The following is a 26,710-nucleotide window of genomic DNA, read 5'->3' on the forward strand; positions in this document are numbered from 1 at the left end:
CTGGTTGCGGGAAGATGGTCACGCTCTACCGGAGACGCTGAGGAGCGAGCTCCCGGGGCTTCTTCACGTGGCCGAACCTGTCACTGGTGAAGTAGTTTAGTGTAGTTGTACGGAAGCTGACACCCACACAAAAAGGTAAAAAAAATGACAGCAAGTGTTTTTTTTCACCCTGTTCAAGGTTTCAAGACACAAGAAGTTACGTCCTTTTCTTTGACTGAAATGCAGACACAGCAGCCGGAAGAAATCACCCGAGCAGAGCCATCTGTTTCAGATGCATTTAACCTAGCGGCTTGTAACATTTTTGAAGGAGGGAATCCCCTGACACCATTTTCCAAATGTGCCTTATGATATTTGTTAACTCTTAAGCAATGGTGGAAAACATGTTTAATAAGACGTTTTGGAAAATGTCAGAAACATCTGTAGGGAAAAACAGGCCGTTTGAGGAAAAACAGGTTAAGCACTATAAGAGGGTCTCGGATTCAGGTTCTAGAGTTGTGTTTCCCTATTACTTCAGGAGTGCAGTGTATGGTACGCTTTAGAGATTTCTTCTCACTCATATGTTTATGATACCCACCCTATGTATCCCCAAATATTTATGGAAAGTTGTAAATTAATACTTTTAAGTCATAAGGATAAATTATTTGCATATGTAAGTCTTAGCCCTTTCTGAAAGGCTTTCTTAAAGTCTAATTTAATCTACGAAGTCCTTACTGAACCTTTCTAATCACCCAGTCTTCTGAACTCTCATTTACTGACTAGAGGACTTTTTTGGTACCCTGGAAATGATCAGTTAGTAATGATGTGGGTTAGGGGTGAAGTCACTTGCCCTGTCTGAAAGTCCCCCTAGGACTCTGAGACACAGCAGGTATATTTCAGTTCAGTGCCCATAATTGGCACGTAATTTTTTTATTGTTGTTCATCTTTTTTCTTACACTTTACTAATCTCTCTGGACTGACAGCAAAGCTTTACATTCCTAGCTTCTAACACACACACAGCAGGTGCTCAGAAATGTTGGTTAATAACAATTATTTGAATAAATAAATGTGCCAGCAGGATTTCTTGAGACAAAGCAGTGCCAAATAAACCAAAGCAAGGTGTCTTGCAAATTGGAAGTCTATGGAAAATTACACAGTAATGTCAGCATTGCTTCTCTAAACTTGATTATTTTAACAAGTTCTGTCTTTGACTCATTTGCCTTGTGCTACTTCTGGTTTTGTACCTTTCTAATCAGTTATATTTGAAATAGCAGCTCTTTAAAAATACTCTTTTGCATTCTAGTGTGAACAATTTGGGGATTTAATTTTTCCCTATATGTTTATTCAGTTTGCTGAAGTCAGCAGAGACCACAGTAAATTTAGTATTATTACAGACTTGTTTCTGGGGGTGTCAGTGTTGAAGATAATGGGTTAGTTTTAAGTTTGAAGGTTTGCTGATGATAAAATGCTTTTTCTTTATTATGTTAAGAGATCATGATGACCTGGCCTATCTGAAAAAGAGTGGCAGAAGTTTGTGCAGAGATGTTTTGGGCCCGTGTAGTTTCAAAATAAAATTGGTTAACTTTTCCTAACCAGCATCTACCCTCATCAGGCAACTTAACAAAGGTGTTGATGTATATGCTTTTGTCTGCCTTATTACAACCCTAGTTTCCAAGTAGAATGGTATTCTAGTTCTCAGTGTTCTCTTCTTACTACCCTAACTAGTGATTTAAAAATAAATCAGACACCAAGGGGGCAGAGCGGCGGGGGGTAGGGTGGGGGGGGTGGTGTGATGAATTGGGCCATTGGGATTGACATGTATACACTGATGTGTATAAAATGGATGACTAATAAGAACCTGCAGTATAAAAAAATAAATAAAATTAAATTCAAAAATTAAAAAAAAAGTCAGATCATTTATTCCTTGCTTAAAGCTCTCCAGTTCCATCACAATAAGCAGAAGTCTATGCTCCTTATCAAGACTTACAACCCCCTACACATTGTGGCCTCTGCCTGCCTTTCTGACATCAGCCTACTACTCACTCATGCTCATTCCAATCACACTCATCTTTTTGCTGTTTCTTAAGCATGCCAATTTTGTGTTTTTACTGATTCATATTTTTATAGAATCAAATTTTGTTGATTAATGTTTAGTCACTGTTACACTGTTCGTAGTAGAAACTACCTTATAAGTAGGAAGTCTGCTTTTAGGCTAAACCATAAGGTATTTCGACAGATTATTTTGAGTCTTTATTCAAAATTTAGGTCTCACATATTTTTCCATAATATTAATAGCAAGGCTTTATGTCTATGTATGTATAAGACACAGTAGTACCTAAAACAGGAACTACTTTGTTCAGAAACCTGTCTATAATGGCCCCTATTTACTTCCTCTGTCCACTTGGGGTGCAAATATTGATTAAGCCCATCTGGATGGTGTATTTTTTTCTTAGCAATACCTGAATGGTTTCTTTAAGTACTTTCTAATGTTGGACGAGCAATACTGGCATTTTTAGTGAGACAGTGCTTTGTTGTGCCGACATAATATTGCAGGATATTTAGCATCTTTAGCCCCTGCCTGCTAAATGCCAGTAGAATCCCCTAATCGTGAAGACAATCAACTGCCCTCATGTATTGCCAGATAGTCTTTGGTGAGATACTGTCCCTAGTTGAGAACTACTCAAGATTTCATCAAGAAAAGAAAAGGAGTAGTTGAAAACAATGAAACAGTACATACACACGCACACACACACACACACACCCCAACATCAACACTGCAGTGCTCTAATGTTTTAGATTCTTTCTTCCTTGGTTATGCTGATTTTGTTGTTAACTACAGATTTTCTTCTGTGTCCTATCAGCATCCTTGCCAGACAGTTTCCACTGGTCACTTTTTTAAAGAATTATTTATTTATTCATTTGGCTGCGCCGGGTATTAGTTGCGTCATCGGGATCTAGTTCCCTGACCAGGGATCGAACCCAGGCCCCCTGCGTTGGGATTGCGGAGTCTTAACCACTGCACCACCAGGGACATCTTGGTCACTTTCTTATAACAGCACCGATATGCAAATTGAGGTGAGATTTCTGCTTTTATTTCTGCCACTTAGTCTTTAAGCTGTGGAGAGGTGCTGTGATGTAGTATATGGAATATTAGCTTTTTCCCTTGCTAGTTTTATGGATTTGAGTAGTTAATCTCTCTGAAACTTACTTTCCTTTTATAAAATATGCTGTGTGAGGATTAAATGAAATGTTTCTAAAGTGACCAAAAAGTTACCAGAGCTCAGTACTTATCAATTCCCTCTTATTTGTAGGTCTGTTCCCCTGGTTACTGATTAAGAGTTAGGGTCTTTGGGGTTAGACCAGTTGGTTAGAATTCTGGCCCTGCTGCTTACTAACTGTATGACAATAGACAAGTTGGTAAGCTTTTCTAAGACTCAGCTTATCCATCTATAAAATGGGGTATAATAGTACTTGCTTCATATGTATATTATGAGGATTAAATGAGTTAATTTCCAGAATTAGTGGCTAGCATATAGTAAGCTCTCATTAAATATTAACTGCTGTTACTATTTTCTGTTAAACAAATCCATGAAATATATGGGGTCTTCAGGATGTGGCTTCTCTCCATTGTGAATATGCTCTTCTGCAGACAAACATGGTAAATAGAAAATGTCTGTGGAACTCCCTGGATACAGAGGCATTTTAGGCTTCCTAGGCTTTGGGTTGGGAGCTGACTGGAAAACACTCCCTTGGTACTCAAAAGCTGTCCGTTTGTTGCCTTGATGGGATTTTACTATTTATTTCATACCTACTGGTGGTTACGTTTATGTTTAAAATATATTCTCCATTCAGTTATTGTCACATCATTGATTGATCATGTTAGGTCCAAAGGGTTTTGAAAATGTGATTGGGAGGGTCTAGATACGGGTGAATAGCTCCAAGAAATCAGTCAGCTGGAATGAACTCTGTGGCCACCCCAAGAAAACCCAGCAAACAAACAAAGACTCTTAATTCCTTTTGAATTCTAGTTACAGCAGCTAGTCTATAACTCTGCACTGCTTTTTCTATAAATTGCAGCAAAGGAAATGACAGCATTAGAAGATTTGCTAAGAGGGAATTATAATAACTGAGACTGTAGGCTCAGAGGAATGTATTACTCTTGATAGATTGTTATGGGATACTTAATTGCAGAGCTTGCAGGACAGAAAGAAATACTTTTGTATTACCCCTGAGAGATGGCACTGTGTTGAACATGGTACCAAGATTTTTACCTTACCTCCTTGGCTTCAGTAAGGTCCACTGTTTGAAGAGGATAAACATTATTCTTACAACCCCTACTTAGAACTAATTTGCTTATACTCATGGATGAAGGAACTCTGTTTTCCCAGATAGCTTCAAAAAATCATGTTTGTTTCTTTTAAAGTTTGTCTTTGACTTATAAGTCAAGAGTCATATAATTGGTTTTCATTAGTTTATATTGTATACTGTAACTGGAAATGTCAACTCAGGGTTTACTAGTATTAAGTAATGTAGAGGCAGGGATTAATTTCTGGGATACAGTGAATATAATGATCTCCTCCACTCCTTTGACCTGAAGCTGCTTTTTGATTTCTGACGTTCTTGCAAACCATCTTAATGAACTGTTATTTCTTAGCTATAACTCAGATTTAGATGTTTTGTCCAGATCACTGACCAGGACAATGACTGCCATGTTGTACATGTGTAGTTCCCTCTTCTAAAAGAGATGATCATTTCCTTAAGCAGTACTAGGGAGATGAGCAGCTTCTTCTGTGCCAAGCGTCTGCTAGCTACAAGTTCTGCCTGTGAACATCTCTGATAGCAACGTGAACCACAGCTCTTCTGAAGCAGTGCCACATTCCATCTCCCCTGACGTTGCCCCGCCCAAGCTGTCTGAATGCTTCTGCAGGCTTTTATATAGTTCCTCTTTTGGCATTAAGTGTCTAGTGTTATCAGATCCAAAATGTAGTCTTTCAATTCGGAAGAACCTAAGCTTACACTATCCTTCACAGAAACAGAGATCACTGGTAGCCGATGATACTCAGAGACAAAGAACCTTACTTTAGACACTTGTCTGAGTGGTGGAGGGCAAAATTTCACAAGTCAATTGTTACTCAAAAGTGGTTTCAGAGAAGAATGAAGAAGTGGCTTCTGCTTATTTTATAATTGTTAGAAGTGAGGCATTGGTAGGCCCTGAAGGAAGGCACTTCTGGTATCAATCAGAGAAGGCATGATAGGCTGACATCAAGATTTTGCAGTCACTGATTTGTGTCAGGAAGTTCATACAACCCAGACTTCCTCATTAGCAATTGAACCAAGCCAAGTGAGTGGAGACATTTTATTGGAGCTTCACAATTAAAAAAGGCCAACCCAGAGTTAATCAGTATTTCCCATCAGTAATAGGACATTCATCACTGAGACTGTTACATTAGAGCCAACTAAGCTAACAGGATGAGATACGCTGCACTTTCCAGAGCTATTCAGCTGCTGCTGAATCTAAACACTCTGGTGTCAGTATCTTACAGACATGAATGGGCAAGCTGCAGAAGGTCATTTTTGACATGGTTCCCGGCACCATCTAGAGCCCGTTGCCGATGTAACCTTGATTTCCACTGATGAACCTCAGTAATCTGTGGGAGTCAGTCACACACACACAAGCCTATGGTGTCCAGGAAGCAGAGGAACCACACCCACAGGCACTGACAGATTCAAATTTAACATTTCTGGGCTTCCAGGAGCAGGCTAAGAATACCTGGACGGGACAAATTTATAGTTTTGGAAAGTTGTGAAATTATCTATTTATGTAGTACTTTATCCATGGTAATGGACTGATTAAAAACATTGGCTTTGGATATGTCATCAGTTGGCCCATCTCTGCCACTTACTAACTCAGTGAATTTGTACAAATTATCTAACTTCTTTAAACTTGAGTTTTCTCATCTGTAATGAGAAAATCACCAATCTTTTGTAGGACTCCCACTGTAGATTAAATGAAGTGACACATAAAATGCTCAATATGGTCAGTGTCTATAACTCTCATAGATATGAGACTAGCTGATCAGATAATATTTAAGTGCTGCACAAGGAAATTTAAAGTGAGGATTATCTTGCCTCATGGGAGGGTGAAAAAATATTTCTCATGGGAAAAAATATTTTCTTAGAAAACATGGTTTCATGATACATAGGCTAGGACTGATTGACTGATTTATATTTAATAAACACTTAAATAGTGACTAATATGTGTCAGGAACTATTCCACACATTAACAAATGTAAATCCATTTACTCCTTAAAATAATCCTGTGAGGGAGACACTATTATTATCCCCTGTTACAGGTGAGGAAACTGAGGCATGATTAAGTAATTTATCTAAGGTCACGTAAGTGAGTGGTAGAATCAGGTTATGAACCCAGGAAATCTGACAAAGACTGACTCTTAGTCATTGCCCACATGGTTTCATGGGGAAAATGTCCACAGTATCAAACTGCATTTTAATTATCTTTGAAATAAGGTGCTCTAGTGTTGCTTAGGAAGCCTAACTGTGGTGAGTCACTGAAGAGTTGTTGGTGTTTATATACTTCCCCTCTAGGCCCTAGTTTGGTGAATGAATGAATACCAGTATTCACCTAATTTGTTAATTGAGTTTGACTTAGATTTAATAGGTATATACAAAAAATGTTTTTTAAAAATTAAGGGATGTTTGACTGAGGCTCAGAAGAGCACTTACTGATGGGCACAGACATCATATATCAAAGAACATAGATTGTGATGTGTTGGCAAATCTCAACTATCATGAAATCACTGAAGTCCATATAATATACAAGATTCAGAAAGGAAGAAAAGAAAGTCAAAAGAACCTTTTGAAAATCTTTGCTTAGAAGTGAAAAACTTAAACTAGTCATTGCAAAAGTATAGAGAAGTTATTAACAATTTAGTATGTGCAATTCATAAGGAAATAATAATTCCTGTGTATAGACTAGGGGCTCATTATGATTAAGCACTGGTAACCATGGAGACAGACAGCATGAAATTTATAAAATTAAAAACATACCAGATAGAAAATGCAGGTAGCATGGGAGAGTGAATCATGCCCCAACTGGTCTTTGCGTGATTTCTCTTAAGTCTAAAGACTTAAAAAATTTCTGTCTGGGCATTTTCTGAGTAAAATCACTCATTTTTCAAATCCTGAATTTCTTCTTTGGATATCTTAACTTGTTCTTTGAAAATGCTTTTTATCTAGAGTCAGTTTAGACATGATAGAATGTGTTGGGGTAGAGTTTTTATAGGTAAGAAATATCTTGGAAGTGGTAACGTTTAGATTGATCTTGGGAACTTATATGAGTACCTGAACCTTTTATGTAGATATTTACTGTGAATTTTCAGTTGACATGTTGTAAGTGATTGGTCACTTTAGTTTTTAAATCTGTTTCTTTTGCTAAATCATATAGATGGTCCAGGTAGAGAACTTTATGGTATAACACCAGTTTCTGTCATGGAATGATTTCTTCATCCATGAAATTGTGAGCTAGAGAACAACAATAAAGTTGCTTTACTCTTGCCTGTAATATTTTGATTGTTTATAAATCTATTCCCTGACAACAGGTTACTTGCCTGTAGATATTCTAAAAGTGGTATTGTTTGAATTTAAAATCTTCATGAATAAAAAATTATGACAAAAAGATCTTACTTTCTGGAAGAGTGACTTTACTCAAGGAGGTGGCCAGATTTTCTATTCAAAGGAAAATTCTTTATTTAAAAAATGGAGTAGATTATGTTTTAAAAACTGATTGCAGCTGGTTCAGTTGAGGAAAAAGTCCCAAACAGTGCTCTTCACAGTTTCGTTTGATTGTGATTTGGACCCACTTTAATGCATTTTAAGCTCTCATTTGTCAAGAGAGTCAAAATAAGTCACTGAACTCAATCTGACAGTCAAAGTGAAGCACTGCTTTTGTGAGCATGCCTATCAACACTACTGCATATTAAAGTGAATGTGGTGTGCTGCATAAGAGTGGAGACATAACCCTTTCATCTGCTCTGCTTTAGTAGAATACTCAACATACCTTTTGGTCACCAGGCTTTTAAAGGGACCTCAAGAGACAACAGAGAGCCCAGGGATGAGTGACAGAGTTAATTCAAGTGATCCAAAAATTGGTCCTGGAAGAGGGTTCTAAACAATGTATTATGTGGTTCATTTGCATCCCAATTACATGGGGAGTTTATTTAAAAATGCAAATTTCTAAAACAAGTTCTCTAGGTAGTTCTTAGGTTCATCAGCTCTTAGAACCTTTGTCATTGGGGAGAATAAGTTATTGGGCCTGATTATTTGGGAAGAGGAAACATAGAGGCAACTGAACAACGATCTTTAACTTAATAATAAGTTTATTAAGACCCAATTTGAATTATCCATCTTGCTCTCATGGACCCCTTTTCAGCTGCTGATGAAGCAGGAAATACAAATATTTCTTGCTATTTGTTCATGTTTCAAGTGGCATTTTTTCTCATTATTTCTTATAGACTTACCTGTCTCTCTCTAAAATTTACTTTTTTAAAATATAAAGTCAATATATCTTATGTTATCTGATACGGAAATAATAGAAGAAAGAAAACAAAAATATTTGTTTAATATATATATATGTACACACAAATATATTCATAATAAAATAAGTAGAATACAAAAAAGAAACTTTTTTTAAAAATTTAATTTTATTTTTTAAACAGCAGGTTCTTATTAGTTATCCATTTTATACATGTTAGTATATATATGTCAATCCCAAGCTCCCAAACTCTAAAACTTACTTTTTTAAAAAATGTATAAAACATTCTGATGACTTCCATCTTTAGAATTGTAGAAACATCTCATTCCTCAGAGAAAACAAAGCCTTTCCTAGCAGTAAAAGGGACTCAGCCACAAAATGGACAGTATCAGCAGCTTTAAAACATAATAATGCAGTTGTGATTTTCACATGGTTACTTTTTACAACAATCTTCTGTTAAAGATTAGGACAAAGCATTAAATGCAACTCGCGGAAGGTGATCAGAAAGGTATTATGTGGTTGGTTCCTAACGTGTAGCTTTCTGGTGATTCAACATTAACCAAGGATTGAATTTTTAAAGCCTTGGACCTATCTTCCCTAAACATTTCTTCTCTCAGTAGGTGTTTGGAAGGGAAATGGATAACCTGGAGTGCTGGTATTCTAAATTGCTGGCTGAAGGCTCATCCATATGCTTTGGAACTGCGACCAGCAGGTAGCAAGCTAGTTCTGAAAATTGAGTAGGTCTAACAAGTGTTCTTGCCCACACAGTTACAGCTGGATAAAGTGGGGCTTGGGCCCAGGTCTTACCTCTTTCAATTATCTCTCACTAATTTCTCATACTGTTCCAAGTATTATAATATCCTTGTAGTAGCATTACATAAATATTTATTGAGTAAATGAATAACTTGTCAACTGAAAAAAATGCACAACATGAGAATTGTGAGTTAAGTTTTATTTGGGGCAAAATGAGGACTATAGACTGGGAGACAGCCTCTCAGATAGCTCTGAGGAATTGCTCCAAAGAGGTAGAGGAGGAGAGGTCAATATATATATGGTTTTGGCGAGAGGGGATATGTGCAATCAGGCACACATTTTGGCAGAAGGTGGCTGCTAGTCATGAAGAGCAGATGTCTCTGTTAGTGATTTTAGTGCTTTTCTGGATATGAGAAGATACAAGAAATTGGTCTCATAAAATCTTCTCTTGAAAATATCTAACTATCTGAAGGCCTGTTGTGCCAGTTTTTCCCAGAGCACAGAGTGCTTCATTCCTGATCTCCACCCTGAACTCCTTTCAGGGCATGTTGAGGGTCAGCGACTGCAGTGGCTACTGACTTCATCCTTGTAGAGGCAGATGGTGAGCAGCAGTCTTTAGTTGACGCACTAAGACTAAAGTTTTAGTCAACATAAAGCTCAGTTTGAATCAATATGTGTGACATAGCCATGGAAACAGTGAATGTAATCATGGGCTGCAGGAATAGATGTGTAGTATCTCGAATGGAGAGGGGAAGTTCTGCTTTGCTCTTTCCACTTTGGGCCAAGTCTAGCAATATAGTGTTCTTTTATGGGTTCCCCACTTTCAGAGAAACATTAACAAACTGGATATTAACCAGGACTGTGCTATGATAACACTAGAATCGTTAGTTGAAAAACATAGTTGAAAGACTATGGGATGTAAAGGAAAGGACTCATTGAGACTAACTAGTATTTTTGATAGCTCATCCCATAGGAGAGGCCTTAAACTAAAGGGAAGGAATTGGAGTTGTTCTGGATTGCCAGTGGGTGACAGAGATAGAGAGGCAAGTATTAGCTCAATATAAGGGAAAGCTTTCTAATGTTTTAAGAGAAATGGCTACCTTGGTGAGCAGTGAATTCTTGATCAGTCAATAGGCTGGCTTAATGAACACTTTACATGATGTAGAAAGGATTCAAACTTCAAAAGGATGATTAGTTTACATGTCCTTGAAGGTTCCGTCTGAACTTGACATTCTCTCATTCTCTTATCTCCTCCTCTTACCACCCAAGTCTTATGCTAGTTGTCTGGTGCTCATTTTAAGAGTTTATTCAAGAGTCTCTGAGACACTGCTATTTCTCTTTTCAAAGGCTTTATTCTTAGTATTTCTTTCTTTATTTCAAATAGGAAGGGAAAATGGACTTCTTTCTCTATTTCTGAAAAGAAAACTTTGTTAATGATTTCTTAATACTTATAAATACATAAGTATATATGATATATTGTTAATATTGTTCATCTTTTATCACCAGTCTGTGTAACTGATACTGTTCCCTAAACTATTGTGTAATACTAAAGTGAACAGATGAAAAGTGGGTTCTGTATATTTTATTCAGACCAGCGAAAGTTTATAATCTGAGGATCAAGATAAAAGCTTATTCAAGCTTTTGAATGTGATGTGTCCCGAAAATGGATTTGTTGTGGAATACCTACAAAATGCTTCCTGCCATTAGTCAGAATGATCTTAACAGACTTGTGGATATCAAGTCATTGTACTGTACATTTGTACATTTCTGGGTGATTAAATCTTGGGCCAAAGTAAGTTTTCATATTTCTTCTTATTCTAAATTTCAAATTGTGCTTTCCTGGGAAATGAACTATTTTGATTTAATTTCTGAATGAGTAAATCCATGAAACATTGGACATCAAAGTACAGTTGACCCTTGGGCAACATGGATTTGAACTGCGTGGGTCCACTTATACGTAGATTTTTTTCCAGTAAATGTATTGGAAAGTTTTGTGGAGATTTGTGACAATTTGGTAAAGCTCTCAGATGAACTGTGTAGCCCAGAAGTATAGAAAAAAATTAAGCAAAAATGTGTCATGAATGCATAAAATACACGTAGATACAAGCCTCTTTTATCATTTAATACCATAAAGTGTACACAAATCTATTATAAAAAGTTAAAATTTATCAGAACTTACACATACACTTACAGACTGTACATGGCACCATTTGCAGTTGAGAGAAATGTAAACAAATGTCAAGATGCAATTTTAAATTATAAGCATATAGGGACTTCCCTGGTGGTTCTGTGGTTAAGATTCCATGCTTCCACTGCAGGGGGCATGGATTCGATCTCTGGTCAGGCAACTAAGATCCCGCATGCCGCGGCTAAAAAAATAATTATAACTGTATAAAATCTGTAGTACATTATTGTCCTAATGTAATAATTTCATAGCCACCTCTTGTTGCTATTGTGGTGAGCTTGTTTTGTAGCAAGAACTGTATTAGAAATTTTTGTGTTTTCTTAAAGTAACGATGTTTCCTATACTGTATTATGAATGTGACCATAATACTGTATGCCATGAAAGTTTTATAACAATTCATTCCTTAGCATATAGGCTAGGCTACTGTGAAGCACTCCTATAGATTACACTAGGCTACTCTAAAGCAATTATATTGCTGCTTCATTATTAATACATGAATCATTATACCTGTAAATAAAAATGAATTTCTCTTTCAATATTTATTTATTTATATGGTTGTACCAGGTCTTAGTTGTGGCAGGCAGGCTCCTTAGTTGCGGCATGTGGGCTCCTTAGTTGTGGCATGCGAACTCTTAATTGTGGCATGCATGTGGGATCTAGTTCCCTGACCAGGGATCGAACCCAGGCCCCCTGCATTGGGAGCGTGGAGTCTTCACCACTGTGCTACCAGGGAAGTCCCTATCTTTTTGTTTTTGATGTCTAGTGTTAGTATTATGTATAACATCTACAGTGTTTTATACCATATAATAGAGTATTGATGTAGGTACTGACAGACAGTTCATCTTGTCAACAGTTGATGTAAACTTATGGCATCTATAAATGCAGTATAGTACTGTAAATTTTCCTTATGGTTTTCTTACTGTTTTTTCTTTAGCTTACTTTATTGTAAGAATACAGTATATAATACATATAACATACAAAATATGTGTAAATCAACTGTTTATGTTACTGGTAGGGCTTCCAGTCAGCAGTAGGCTATTAGTAGTTAAGATTTTGGGGAGTCAGAAATTTTCAACTGCATATGAGTTGGTTCCCTTAACCCCTGTGTCATTCAAGGGTCAATAGTATATTTGACTTTTGAGCATGTGAGACCAAAATATGTGCAGTGTGCTGATCTGTAAACATGTTGACCCTGCTTATCATACTGTCTAGGTGCTTAACTACTCAGGGAAGCAAAGCCTGAAAAAACACCAAGGTTAAATTTTTGGTGTCTTCTTTTCTAAACAATTCTTTGGAATCAGTTGTTTAGGTAAGAGATTTTCTCCCTGGATTGCCAGAGAGTTTGGGAAGGAAATGTTCAAATTCTTTTTAAAATTAATTTCCTCTTGAAAGTAAGAAATACAGATTTACTAATATTTATCACGTGGTTTAACACTGGTGCCCTTACACTGCCAACTTGTCAAATAATCATGTGTTCTAAAGAGTCTCCCAGCTATTCTAGGAAGAGTGAGAGTCAACCATAGTGCCCATATTTATTAGTTCACTTTCAACATATAATTGTTTACTGTAGTGTTTGTCTTTCTGGTTAAGTAGATGACCATATCGTGCTATCTGGTTTTGATTAACTTTCAAAGATTCTTGCAAAAAAACCATGGGTTAAATATAATACTAACCACTCAAAGGATTGTAAAATGAATTTCATGATTTAATAAACACAGCCAATAATGTGCCTCATCTATTTGGATCTTTTTATCTTTGTTTAGCATTTTATTTTTAGCTTATGACAATCATAATTGAATTTAGAACCATACTTTTGAATCATAGCATCAATAAATGTTAAGCTAAGTTTGAGAGAAATGATGTATATTTGATTGCATTGATCTTTATTTTAGAATTTTTATTAAGAATATTTTAGGGGCTTCCCTGGTGTCACAGTGGTTGAGAGTCCGCCTGCCGATGCAGGGGACACAGGTTCATGCCCCAGTCTGGGAAGATCCCACATGCCGCAGAGCGGCTAGGCCCGTGAGCCATGGCTGCTGAGCCTGTGTGTCCGGAGCCTGTGCTCCGCAACGGGAGAGGCCACACAGTGAGAGGCCCGCATACCGCAAAAAAAAAAAAAAAAAAAAAAGAATATTTTAGTATGAGGAAAAATTTTTGGACCACTAATTAATAAACTGAAGTTATGTAAAGTTTTAATTTCATTTTTGTTTTATTTTTATAATACTTCTATTATTGTGTTTTTGAAATGTACCTACTAGCACAGTAATGGATATAATTTATATATTATATATATGAATATTTAAAACACTTTTACTCATAAAAGTACATAGTTCAGTTGACCCTTGGATAACAGATATTCAAACTGCACAAGTCCACTTATAAGCAGATTTCTTTCAATAAATATACAGTTGGCTCTCCGCATATGCTGGTTCTGAATCTGCTGGTTCTGCACCCATGGATACAGAGGGCCCACTATGGGACTTAGGCATACTTGGATCATGGTATCCATGGTGGGTCCTGGAACCAATTCCCTGTGAATGCTGAGGGACAACTGTAGAAAAATCTAGAAAAACTAGTCTAGGTTTGATACACTGGGAGTGAAAGAGAAAGACACATATCATTTTATTTTTCCTGTAAAACATAAAAGAATGGATCTCTGCCTCCACTTGCATCTTCCTTTCCCCAACAGGAATAGGGCCTTGTCATTCAGTTATAGGAAACTACTTTTAAGTTAGTGATTCTATTTGTACTTGACAGAAATTTCTACTTAAAGGAAACAGATTTATTTTTGTGGGCAAGCCTCCTTTTCTGTTTGGCAGTTTGCATCTATATATAAAAATTATATTTTCTTAAAAGGATAGCACATCAGCATTTGCTGTTGTACTGTGATCTATTTAGTTTTTGTGTCCATATGCTCTAGAAGAGAAACTTAGGTTTGTATCAACTAAGACAAATGAGACTACAGTTAGGCAGACCAACTGATTTAATTTCTACTCTTCAAAATGGTGACACCCAAACAACAACAACAAAACTCAAAAAAACAAAAACAAAAAAACAAAGACAAAAAAGAAAAAACAAAGACCTCAAAACCTAGGATCTTTTCATATCCTTTGGATTGAGAAGTGAATGGAATAAATGAATCAGTTGATTTCATGGCAACCTTTCTTTCATTTCCAAAGGAGATTTTAAGAGATTGATTGAGAACATAAAAAGTAGATTCTATTCTAATAATTCTTTTATATTTTGATCAGAAAAGGCCTGAATCTTTATAAGTCCAACAAAAGTACATTTCCCCTATCTTTGAGAACATAGAGATCTACTGTGGACAAATCATTTTTATTCTCCTTTTCTTCTTATGCTCTTTTAATTAGAATTTCATCTAGAATATTTTTTCTCTTATAATTGGGTGATGATAAAATTATCCAGTAATTTTTGCCAAACATTCAAAATTGTTGAGGATAAAGGGTAAAGTAAGATAACCTATAGTACCAATGAGTTGGTTCCTAAATTTTCTTACAATTAAATGGGAACTGGAGTCAGTTAGTGGTGGATTAAATTTTAGATCTTGTCTTTGCCTCAGTTAATAGGTTGACATCTGTAACAAAAGACCAAGACTGATACCAAGACCTATGAAGTCAGCAAAATTACTGTATACTAGTATATTTGCCTTTCATAGTTACTGACTTGAGTCTTAGATTAGGCTGCCTGGAAGTAGATTCTCAGATGAAGAGGTTTTCTGAGAAGTCGTCTCCAGAAATGCATCTGTTAAGGAAGTGAGAAAAGGAGGATCAGGAAGCGGGAGAACCTGACCCACAGTGCAACTGAGGCATCAGTAGAGCCTTTAGGGAGCTCTTGAGCTGGGATGTTCCTTCAGAGATACTCTATATTGAAGCAAAGATGTTTTTGTTCCTTTGTATGAGTAGCTCATTGACTGTGAGCTCTCCCCTGAGAGGGAGCTTAACTTTAAGTGAGGCAGTTCTTTGTGGCCAAGGGCATTTCTCTGTGAGGGACACAAATGTGAACTGTCAAAAGATGGTATTCCCAACAGCTGAGGGAAGGATGAGGAAGGAATCTGGGTGGAGCATCCAGTACCAATTATACTTGGTTAGGTAGCACAGTATTCTGCACTCAGCCATACAGGATGTAGAATAGCAGCTTGGCTGGGAAGGTGAGTCCTTGTGGATTATGGCTTCTCTTACTGGCAAGATTAATTAGAACTGTGCTTACTGTGGACCATCAAAGCAAACAGAGAATATTCACATTTTACCCCCCTTCCTCACCCATCACCTTCCTCACCCATCATCCTGAAAATCAAAGCTTAGGTACTGTGTTTGACAGTTGAACCTTAGATTTTTTTATCCAAGAGATTCTTCTAAATTGGACAGATACAGAGTTTATATTGATGCTGACTGACTTATAACAGAATTAAGCTTTCACATTAGGAACTCCTAAGTCTTGGGTCACCTTGAAGTTTTTGTTCTAAATTTTTTTCATTAGATAACTAGTTTCATGTTAATCATTGAGAAAGTGGTAATGTTTCTTTTGATTGAATTTGCTTTCAGTTATCACATTTGTTTACATTCAGATAACACTAAGCATGTTACAGCTGTGCAATTCTCTACCCTCTGTTAACCAGGCAGTTCTTAATCACTGTGAAAAGGAAGCAGTTGATAAATTTTCAGACAGTTTTGTGTCACTGAGATGACCCTGAAACAATAAAGGTTGATTTTTATATTAATAAAACTAGAGTGAGCTCTTGCAAACTCAAACCTTGGTTTTCTGGTAAATATAAACCCATATATTTTTATATTTATAGGACTTGACTTTAATGATATCAGGGTCTCTGTCAACCCTTAATAGTATAAAGTTAAAATTGCCTAGTTTATGTGTGTCCAAGTAGTTAAATGTGGGATGCAAAGCTAAGCAGCTTGGTTCATTGTTAGTTAAGTTGGATCTTTATACACATATGCTACAGTAAAACCAACAGTCATGCAACAAAATGATTTGAATTAAAAATTTTTTTTCAACAAATACTTACTGATGTGTTGGGGAAGCTAAAAGTGAACACTGACTGATGATAATCAATTTCTATGGGAGTGCCAAGCAGGTAAGGTAGAAGGCATCCTGGAGGAACTAACATCTGAGATGAATCCTTTAGATTGAGTAAGTTTCAGCCATGTTAAAGGCAGGGATATGGCAGGGAGGATTTTCTAGTAAGAGGGGGCAACAGGTGCAAAGGCCTTAGAGCTTGGCTGTAGTTCATGATAGTGAAAACAGACTACTTTTGTAAGGGTCAGTAAGGTGAAGAGGAGTTGAGATAAGCAGGGGTCTGATTACAGAAACATATATTGTGAGCATACAAGACTATCCTAAGAACATGGGGGAGCCACTGAAGTGTCTTTAACAGGAATAACTTGACCAGATTTGCATTTTTGATTGATTACTCTAGCTGCAGTGTGGTGAGCAGATGGAAAGGCTATGAGTAGAGGCATCAAGGTCAGTGAGGAGACAAGGAAGAGATCGTGGAGACCCAGATTGTGTGGAGACATTGAGATGGTAGTAAGTGGACAGATTTGAGAGTATTAGCAAGAATAGTGGGTCTTGGTAACTTATTGGATATTAGAAGATAAAAAACAAAGGTGACATCCTAAGCTTTTGATGTAGACACCTAGATAGATAAGAAACAGAATTTTTTCTCTGTGGGTAGGTGATGTGAAGAAGTGACAGGTTTACTCTGGGTGATGATCCATTGGTCTTCCAATGTAGCCTGAGATAGGGATTGCGGTACATGTAGACCTACTAGCACCCATTTTTTTTCACTATTGGAGAAAAGAAAAGACAATCTGGAGAGATGGAGAAAGGGAGAGAGAGGGAGGGAGGGAGGAAGGAAGGAGGGAAGGAAAAAAGGAAGGGGACCTAATGAATTTTTTTTAAAGCCTCATTTTACTAGTCATCAGTTGGAGGTACATAAATAACATCAGATGAGTGCAGCCAGTATATTAGCGTTATCATTGCTACCAGTAGGGATTAGCCTGCATGACACAGAGAGAGGGAGTTCCTTTGTAGGTCATGCTTTGAGAAACTGCAAAAGCCATCCTGACTTCTGCTGCTTTTGAATCCTTTTGTTTGTGAAAACACCTCAGTTTGGTGAGAGGGCATTGTAGGGAACAGTTGACTTGTATGGTATGCTGGTATATATTTCAAATACTTTTAGCAATGGGAATAGTATTGCCTGTTTGGGGGCTATTCTGTGATAAGTGGAGAATCTAATTTTTTTTTAATTAAAATTTTTATTGAAGTATAATTGACTTAAAATATTACATTAGTTTCAGGTGTGCAACATAGTGATTCAGTATTTTTATACATTACAAAATGATCACCATGATAAATATAGTTACCATCGGTCACAATACAAAGGTATTACAATATTATTTAATTTAAAATTTTTAAATTCATTCTTTTTGCGGTGCGTGGGCCTCTCACTGCTGTGGCCTCTCCTGTTGTGGAGCACAGGCTCCGGATGTGCAGGCTCAGCGGCCATGGCTCACGGTCCCATCCACTCCGCGGCATGTGGGATCTTCCCAGACTGGGGCACGAACCCATGTCCCCTGCATCGGCAGGCGGACTCTCAACCACTGAACCACCAGGGAAGCCCTACAATATTATTGACTGTATTCCCCATGCAGTACATTACATCCCTCTGGCTTATTTACTTGATAACTGGAAGGTTATACCTCTCTTAATCTCCCTCACCTATTTCACTCATCCCCTCACTTCCCTCCACTGTGGCAACCACCAGTTTGTTCTCTGTATCTGTGTTTGTTTCTGTTTTGTTATGTTTATTTGTTTTAGATTCCACATATAAATGAAATCATACAGTATTTGTCTTTCTCTGTCTGACTTGTTTCACTTAGCATAATACCCTCTAGGTGCATCCATGTTGTCGCAAATGGCAAGGTTTCATTCTTTTTTATAGCTGAGTAATATTCCGTTGCATACTACATCTTCTTTATCCATTCATCTATCAATGGACACTTAGGTCCCAGCATGGCTGTCTGCATGACCTGGTGGGTCCTGGGGCTGGTACTGTCCCATTGGTGGGCAGGTAAGCCCCTAACACTGATAGGCTAGAAGGAGGACTCCAAAATGGTGCATGCCAGCACCAGTGTCTGCCTGGTAGATCAAGCTCCCAAAATTGACTGCCACCAGTGTTTATGTCCTCGGGGGAGTCTCAGTTGCCTCCCACCTCTCTAGGAAGCTTTCCAAGATTAGCAAGTTGTCTAACCCAAGCTCCTTTCAAATTACGGTCTCTGTGCTGGGACTGGGAGCATGTGAGCTTTTGTGTGCCTCGAGTCTCTCATTTCCAACAGCCCTTTGGCTCTCCTGTATATAAGCCCTGCTGGCTTTCAAAGTCAGATGTTATAGGGGCTTGTCTTCCTGGTGCAGGACCCCCAAGCTGGGGAGCCTGATGTGGAGGTGGAGCTCAGATCCCTTGCTTCCTAGGGAGAACCTCCACAGTTGTGATTATCTTCCCATTTGTGGTCGCCTACCCAGGGGTGTGGGTATTGATAACATAGTGTCTCTGCCCCTCCTACCCAGCTCATTGTGGTTCCTTTTTTATATCTTTAGTTGAGGAAAATCTTTTCTGCTAGTCTTCAGCTTGTTCTCATAGACAGTTGTTCTGTAAATAGTTGTAATTTTGGTGTGCCTGTGGGAGGAGGTGTGCTCAGGGCCTTCCTACTCTGCCATCTTGGCTACGCCCCAGGACTCTCAATTCTTTTTGTATGCTTAAGGAAATATGTAGGACAATTAAAAATACATTTTTAAAAGCAACAGAAATAACACCATCACTAAAATATCTGGTAGAATTTATTACGAGAAATTGTTTCTTTCCTGTGTTGAGGAGAAAACAATATTTTCACCCTTGAGACATTTATGAGATCCATTAATTTCCCTTTGAATTTCTTTTTTGTTAATTTGTATTTTTCCAGTGTCGAAGCTGGTCAATTTGTGCTAAAGGCCTTTTCTTTTGCACTTATATCACTTGAAATATATACACCATATGCTAAAATGTTTGTGTAAAGGTTTATGATACACACATTGTCATTTTTATATGTGACTGCCATAGATTTTTATTTTCCATTTTATCAAACCCTTTTGCCTCATGTCATCCTGACCATTACCTGGCACACAAGACACAAGCAGCAATTCACAAGCATTGTAAACCTTCATAAACTACTCAGCAAGTTTCGGGGTGAGTCATCTTTCCCAGTTGAAACTTCAGGTACTTATTTTCCCTCTGGGGAACTGTAGAAGTACAATGGGATGAATAAACATGCTACTATGTGTGAAAAAGCAGGACTCTTTAGGCCTTAGCCTACTGTCTTCTGATGTCATAACTCCATTTTTTTTTTTTTTTTTTTTTTTTTTTTGCAGGTACTGAATATGTGACAGCTCTGTATCCATCTGTCTTCATTTTGGCATGTGGTCAGAGATTCTGATGCTCCTGAATGTGGGATTTGGACTGGGGATGGCTGGTCATGAGAAATAAAGAGTTTCTGGTTCCCGATTCCAAGTAAGTCACCTTCATATAATGAGAACCTATTATTTTATCCTGGGAGACATAGTCTTTACTAAATCATGGTAAAATTATGCCAAATAACACTTACCTTCATAGTCCCTCTGATCTGTTTATATTCTAACCATTCTCACTATGTTTCATTATAGTAAGTGGAGAACTGTCACTATAATTATTCTGTGCAATTTCATGATTAATGTGTACAACTAATTAAAATGATTTTATTAGACATTTTTTCCTCTAGATAAATCATTTTATTTTTTTAAGGAAAAATACTTCTAAACTGCCCTATAAAGAATATTGAGATTATTCAAAATCAAAGAACTAGATTTGTAGCCTATGTTGTTGTGTTGAAGACAGTATGTTAAATGAACTTGAAAATCTGTGATCAATTTCAGCAACTGAATTTCCTTTTTTCTTGTTTAATTGTTAGGGACAGCAGTAGAAATTTGACTTTAGAAGGGAATGAATAGCCATTTCCAGAAAGATGCTTGAGATTTAGGAATTGTTTGCATAGATGTTGTATATTAAACAGGTTAAACAAAGGTGTTCTTTTTCAAGTCTGAGAGTTTATATTCATGAATAATATTGCTTTTCTGACATTGGGCATTGCATTTAGAAAAAAATAATGTCTCTATAAACACATTTGTCAAAAAAAGGTACTTTTGTTCACAAAGATCAATATTTGTGACTGAGGCAGTGAGGCTTTTAAACATAAGTTGTTATGAGGTGATTTAAAATCCTTTAGAAGAGCAGTAGGAACTGCCTGATGCACATAGCCATAACTGTGAATCTCAAGATAACATCCTACAATTATAGGAAATGCTAGGTTTCAGGGTATACCTAATAGACTTATATACTTCTCCAAGCATACTGAGCTCTGACTCTGTGCCTCAAGGTGGAGCTAGATGGAGTGTGATGGTGTGGCCACAGACAGCACTATAAAACCAAAGCACTTCTTGTAGATTTATTGCAGATCACTATCTTGTTCCCCACCTTCATCTTTTTGTGACCTCACTTTCCCACTTGTGCTTTGGTGTTTTAATGGAGGAACTAGCAGCTAACAAATTCCTGCTCTACTTTTGATACCTTCAGGGGTCCACATATTTATCTCCCCCCCCCCCCACCTCCTCTGCATAATTCATTGAAACTGTTTGTTCTGTTGTGTTCCTGCCACACTACACTGGAGAAACATTTACGTCAAGTAATACATGATCCACTGGAAGTGTCTGCTCATTTCTTCAGATTCAGTTTGGGGCATCTTTTCCTTCAACCCTTCTTTGATCTCCCGAGGTTGGGGATAACTATTCCTGCCTTGGATCCCCAGAGCATGTTGTACCTGTTTCTTTCATAACCACATAACCCTTTATTGCGCTTGTCTTGTTCTTCACTCCCACTCCAGACTGCAGGTTCTTCTAGGATGGGAAGTGTGTCTCAATCATTTTTAATGCTACTGGGCCTAGCACCATGCGTAACCAGTTCAGAAGGACAAATGCATACATTTATGCTGTCTCTTTTCCTGAATAAATTATTTTAAAAAGGAAATGCTGATGGATAGGGAGGTAGGCATATTCAGTTCATCACCAAGTTCTGCCTATTTTGCCATTTAGACATGTCTTATTTCCTAGTTTTCCATCTTGTTCTCTCCACCCAAGTTCAAGTTCTCATTCTCTTTCTGTTGTATTTTAAAATGGTCTCCTTACTGTACTGTATACTTACAAATTATTAGAATAAATTCATGTTGTTTGTTTTTTACAGTAATAATAATAATAATAACAACGACTGTCTCCTAATGGACTCCCTTCCCTTTAGTCTTAACTGACATTCATCCTCCAAATAGCTGGCATAATCTGAAGACATTCTTCCATAGTTTATAGGATAAATTCTAAGAGCCTAGCATGTTACACAAGACTTTTTGTGGTCTGGCCCATAATTCTCTAATTTCATCTCTTGTTATTTCCTGCTTCAGTCATACGGTACTTATATGGTCCCGTACAGGGCAGTTTCTTGCCTTTGCCTTGCTCTCAATTTTCCTGTTGCAAAAAATGCTCCTCTTCAGTCTACTTTTCTGGCAAACTCCTACTCATATGCAGTATACTGTAGAGGTTAAGAGAGAATAGGTTCATATCCTGGCTCTACCACTTGTTTATAAATGGTTTAAGTTGCTCACTTCTCTGTGCTTCAATTTTTCTCAACTGTAGATCAGGGCTAATAATAGTATCTGCCTAGTAAGTACATAAATGTAAGCTGTTGTTGTTTCTTTTATTCCTTTAGACTCAACAAAGAATTCTGCTCCTCCAGGAAATCTTCCAGGATTTTCCAGGATGGATTAACTTTCCTTCCTATGTACTCCATAACTTCTTCTGCAAGTCTCTATTCTTGGACTCACCACATTTGGTTGAAATGGTTTCTTTCTATAACTGCCTCCTCACCAGACCAGAACTACTTGAAGGAAGAAATCATGTTTTACTTAGTTTTTTATCTTCAGCACAACACTTGCTAAGTAAATGTTTGATGAATGAATGAGTTGTATAGTGGGAAGAATTCATGCTTTGGAGTCAGACAGATGTGTTCAAATCCAGTACTTACTATCTGCATCTGTAGAGAAGTAGCTTAGTTTCTTTCACACTGTTTCTTTATGTATAAACAGGGATTATACCACCCCCTCCTTTTTTTTAGATTAGTGATAGTATGTAGAGTCTACTGCAGTGCCTGAAATAATGTTGTTATTAGTATTATCTTGAAAATGTATAATAATTTTATCTCAGAGTTAGTAGGAAGATACATTTTTTTCCCCTGAAGAATCATCTTAACTCTAAAGAATATATACTCTATTGCTTGTGTTTTTCTAAAGCTCATCTCTTGTTTAATTTCCCATGAAGTATCCATGGCCTCTTGAATACCTGCATTGTCCGTAACACTCAGTGGATACTTAGCTTTTTTTCCTTGCAATTTTACCAACCTCTGTATGTTTGTTTTGTCTGTGCAAATAGATTGTAAGCCTTTTGAGGACAATAATCATATCTTACATATCATTTAGTTGTCTTCCTATCTTCCCTGTCCATTGCTCTTACCCCGTCTTCCTAACAGAGATCTCTATATAAATAACAGGTCAATAAATGTTGATCTATGATGATAGAGGACCAAGAGCAGGCAGCAGCAACTGGAATGTTTTGTCTCTGGGAAGGTGCATCTCATTTGAAGTAGAATCTCAGCCAACAGTTAATGCAAAGATTGCACTGGATGTGAAGGGGGGAACATTAAAAGAAGTATAAGATATGGTCCCTTCTCTGCAGGAACTGACAATCTATTTGGCAAGATAAAGCATGCCCAAACTGAAATGTTAAGGAGTAACACTGGACAGAATGTGATTAGGTCTACACAGTGTTCAGAGGAAGAAAAATTAGTAATTCATGCAGGTGAGGCTGAAGTCAAGAGATTGTTGGGAGACTCAAAGGCAAAAAAGGCAAAACCTCATGGATATTTGAATACCTGTGATGTGCCAGACATTGTGATGAATCTGTGTTGTGCGTGTGTGTGTTTGTATGTGTGTGTGTGCCTGCACATGTGATAGGAACTTTATATTCATTCATTCATTCATTCAGTAAACATTTTTTTAAATTGTGGTAAACAACACAGAACATAAAGTTTACCATTGTATCTGTTTAAGTGTACAGTTCAGTAGTGTTAAATGTATTCACATTGCTGTGTAACAGATTTCCAGAACTTGTTACATCTTGCAGAACTGAAACTCTATACCAACTAAACAACAACTCCCCATTTCTTCCCTCTCCTTGAACTTGTGTGGTTTTTTCTAATTCCTACAACAAAATGTGAGATAATGTTAGGGATTCCATTCCACAAGGAATTAAGTGAGGCTTAGAGGTTTAAGAAAATTTCCCGAGGTCTTAGAGTTAATAAAGGTAGAACCTCATGAGCCATGGTCTGGAAGGGAATGAACTATTAGGAACCCACAATTTTAGGCAAGATTGTGGAAGAGCTATATTTTGATTTTTTGTAAGAGTTGGTTTTTATGGGCCATTCAGGGCCACGGTGGCTCTTGCCTCTAAAATGTGCCATAACGCATCTGATACTGCTCTGCTTTCAGTAATTCTACCTAGGCCTTAGGTGTCTGATGTCTGGAATGTTGCTGAGGAAAATGGCTGCTGGATAGAGAACATCAGGAAAATGATAGTGAGTTCCTATGTCTGCTTTTTGGGCATGTGATCCTCCTGGCCACAAGGTATTGAAGACAATTCTTTGGGGTGAAAGGTGTTGGATCAAGTATGAAACATTGCTAGAACTGTTTGCGAAGTGGAAGGAAGGAACTTGAATGTGTCTTAATGGAAAGCCAGCCTATTGGATTGATGGTGGCAAGGGCAAGGAAGTGTGTAGGTGATATTTTTTGCCAGATTTTCAGGATGACAGGGAGGAATGGAAGTGAAAATACAACAGCCAAAATATGGTCCCCAACTTAGAAGATTTCCCTGTTGATTGAGGCCTTATAAATAGACTTTTCCTGCTGAGATATATTCTGGCAATAGATTAGGCCACACATGGGGTTCTACAATGTAGTTGTTTAAGGAAGGCACCAGAGGTGGCAGATGTACTTGGAAGGATGAATCAGGAGTGGAAACCATTAATTGTGAAAAAATGCATTTTATTTTTCAGGCACTATGTGAAGTACTTTATATATATTTTGTCTAATTCTCAAAACATCTTGTGGTAGGCATTATTGTCCTTATTTGACAAACTGTGTCTCCAAAAGGTAAATAATTTGCGCTAGATTGCTGGGATGGTTATTTAAACTATCATCTCTCAGTTTCAAAGCCACTCTTCTATACTTTGCTTTTTGATACTGGGGCTGGGCGTCTGCAAATCACGTTTCTGCTTTGTCAATTGGTTTAACTCTGTCATTGGAGGTGCTAGAGGGAGACTGCAAGCAGGAGGAAGTAGATGGAACATGCTTCTTCCTCTTTGCTCTTATTTTCTGTTTTTCTTCCTATTTGTTTTCTATTGGCTTTTTTTCCCCCCGTGAGTGTCACCCCAGCAGTGCTTCTTTACCTCTGTAGCAGCAGTTTGTTCCAATAGCAGCAGTTGAGTCCAATTTGCAGTTTTTTCCCAACACCCATAGAGCCAACCCTTAAAGACCCCAGTAGCAGCTGGATAGCTCCCCATTTTCAGAGTTCTGGGACATCTCCTCCCCAGGTCTGGGATGCCTCCTACTTCTGAGCTCAGGGACCTAGCACCATCTGAGTATCTCCTCTTCTCAGAAATCTGAGTTTCAACACCATGGGGTCTGTCCTCCAGTCTTCTAACAGTTAATAATTCCCAGTTCTTCCTTTATTTCTCCAAACTCAGTGATGGCAGTTGCATCTTGCAGTTACTATCTCTGTGATAACTTAGAGTTCTCTTTTTGTCTTTTCAATAGCTAATTAACAACTTTTACTGAATTAACAATTCTTTTTTGTACAGTATAGTGATTCACGATTTTTAAAGGTTATATTCCATTTATAGTTCTTATAAAATATTGTCTATATTCCCCATGTTGTACAATATATCTTGGTAGCTTATTTTATACATAAATAGTTTGTACCTCTTAATCCGCTACCCCTTTATTGCCTCTCCCCGCTTCCCTCTTCTCACTGGTAACCACTAGTTTGTTCTCCACATCTGTGAGTCTGATTCTTTTTTGTTATATTCACTAGCTTGTTGAAAGACAAACACTATATGATATCAGTTATATGTGGAATCTAAAAAATACAACAAACTAGTGAATATAACAATTCTTTATATTACTTTCTGTTTAAATAAATGATGTGATTTCAGTCTCTTGGTTGGATCATGAAACAAGTATATAACTACTCATCATCATCATCACCTTGTCCTCCATTTATTATTTAATATATGTTTATAAGGTCATAGAACTACATTTCTTTTCTTGCTACTGATCTGGCTGCCTGTGGGCTGGAGCAGAATTTTTCAGGGGCACAGGCAGTTCAATCTTGCTAACACTGGTAGTGTCCAACAGCCCTGTCTTGATGAAGTTTTTTAACCTAAATATTCACCACTACTCAAGCCCCGAAGCAATTCCAGCAAAGCTCTTTACAAGGGCAGGGATGATGCTTGTTTTTCCCTGTTGAATCCATAGGGCCAGGAACAGTGTCTAGCAATGTTTTGTAGGTGTTTAGTATGAATTTGTGAACAAAGGATTGGATAAATGAATGAATGAATGAATGAGCAAGGCTCAGCTAGAACTTTGTCTTTTCTAGTGGATAGATTCTAGAAATTGACTTCCTGGATTTCTGACTTTATACCTGATTTACACTTCTGTTTCCGTCTGGAACCCAGGATGTTTGACTGAGGCATGACTGCCATTCTAGAATTTGTCCATCTCACACTTCTTCCTTTCACTATTTACACCTTTGCGCTAGTGGCTGGGGATTTACTTCCAACCAGGTGGACCTTCCTTGAATCATGGTATTGCTATGGTCTTTGCCTGCTGCTGGGCTCCACTCGAAATGTCTCTGTGGAAGTAACCTCACCCTGAGCACTGGGGCAGTCCTCTTTGTCATTAGGATTTGCGTAGTAGCCAACCTCTCATGCTGTATACTTCCAGCTGCGTGAGCTCTATCTGCCCCTGTCCCAACCCCAGCCTCTTGCCCAC

The 26,710-nt window shown here is 37.6% G+C and overlaps 1 long non-coding RNA gene across 1 annotated transcript in view; it reads left to right on the forward strand.

The window, feature by feature from the left end:
• Positions 1-3: 3 nt before the first annotated feature.
• The window catches only part of LOC109548287 (uncharacterized), a 734,651-nt gene continuing 707,944 nt past the window's right edge, over positions 4-26,710 (forward strand). Inside the window, exons 1-2 of the long non-coding RNA XR_002174337.3 lie at positions 4-135; positions 19,902-20,040. This is a non-coding gene — a long non-coding RNA (uncharacterized lncRNA). The remainder of the gene's footprint in view (positions 136-19,901; positions 20,041-26,710) is intronic.

The sequence above is a fragment of the Tursiops truncatus genome, chromosome 9, assembly GCF_011762595.2.
Source record: "Tursiops truncatus isolate mTurTru1 chromosome 9, mTurTru1.mat.Y, whole genome shotgun sequence".
Lineage (NCBI taxonomy): Eukaryota > Metazoa > Chordata > Mammalia > Artiodactyla > Delphinidae > Tursiops > Tursiops truncatus.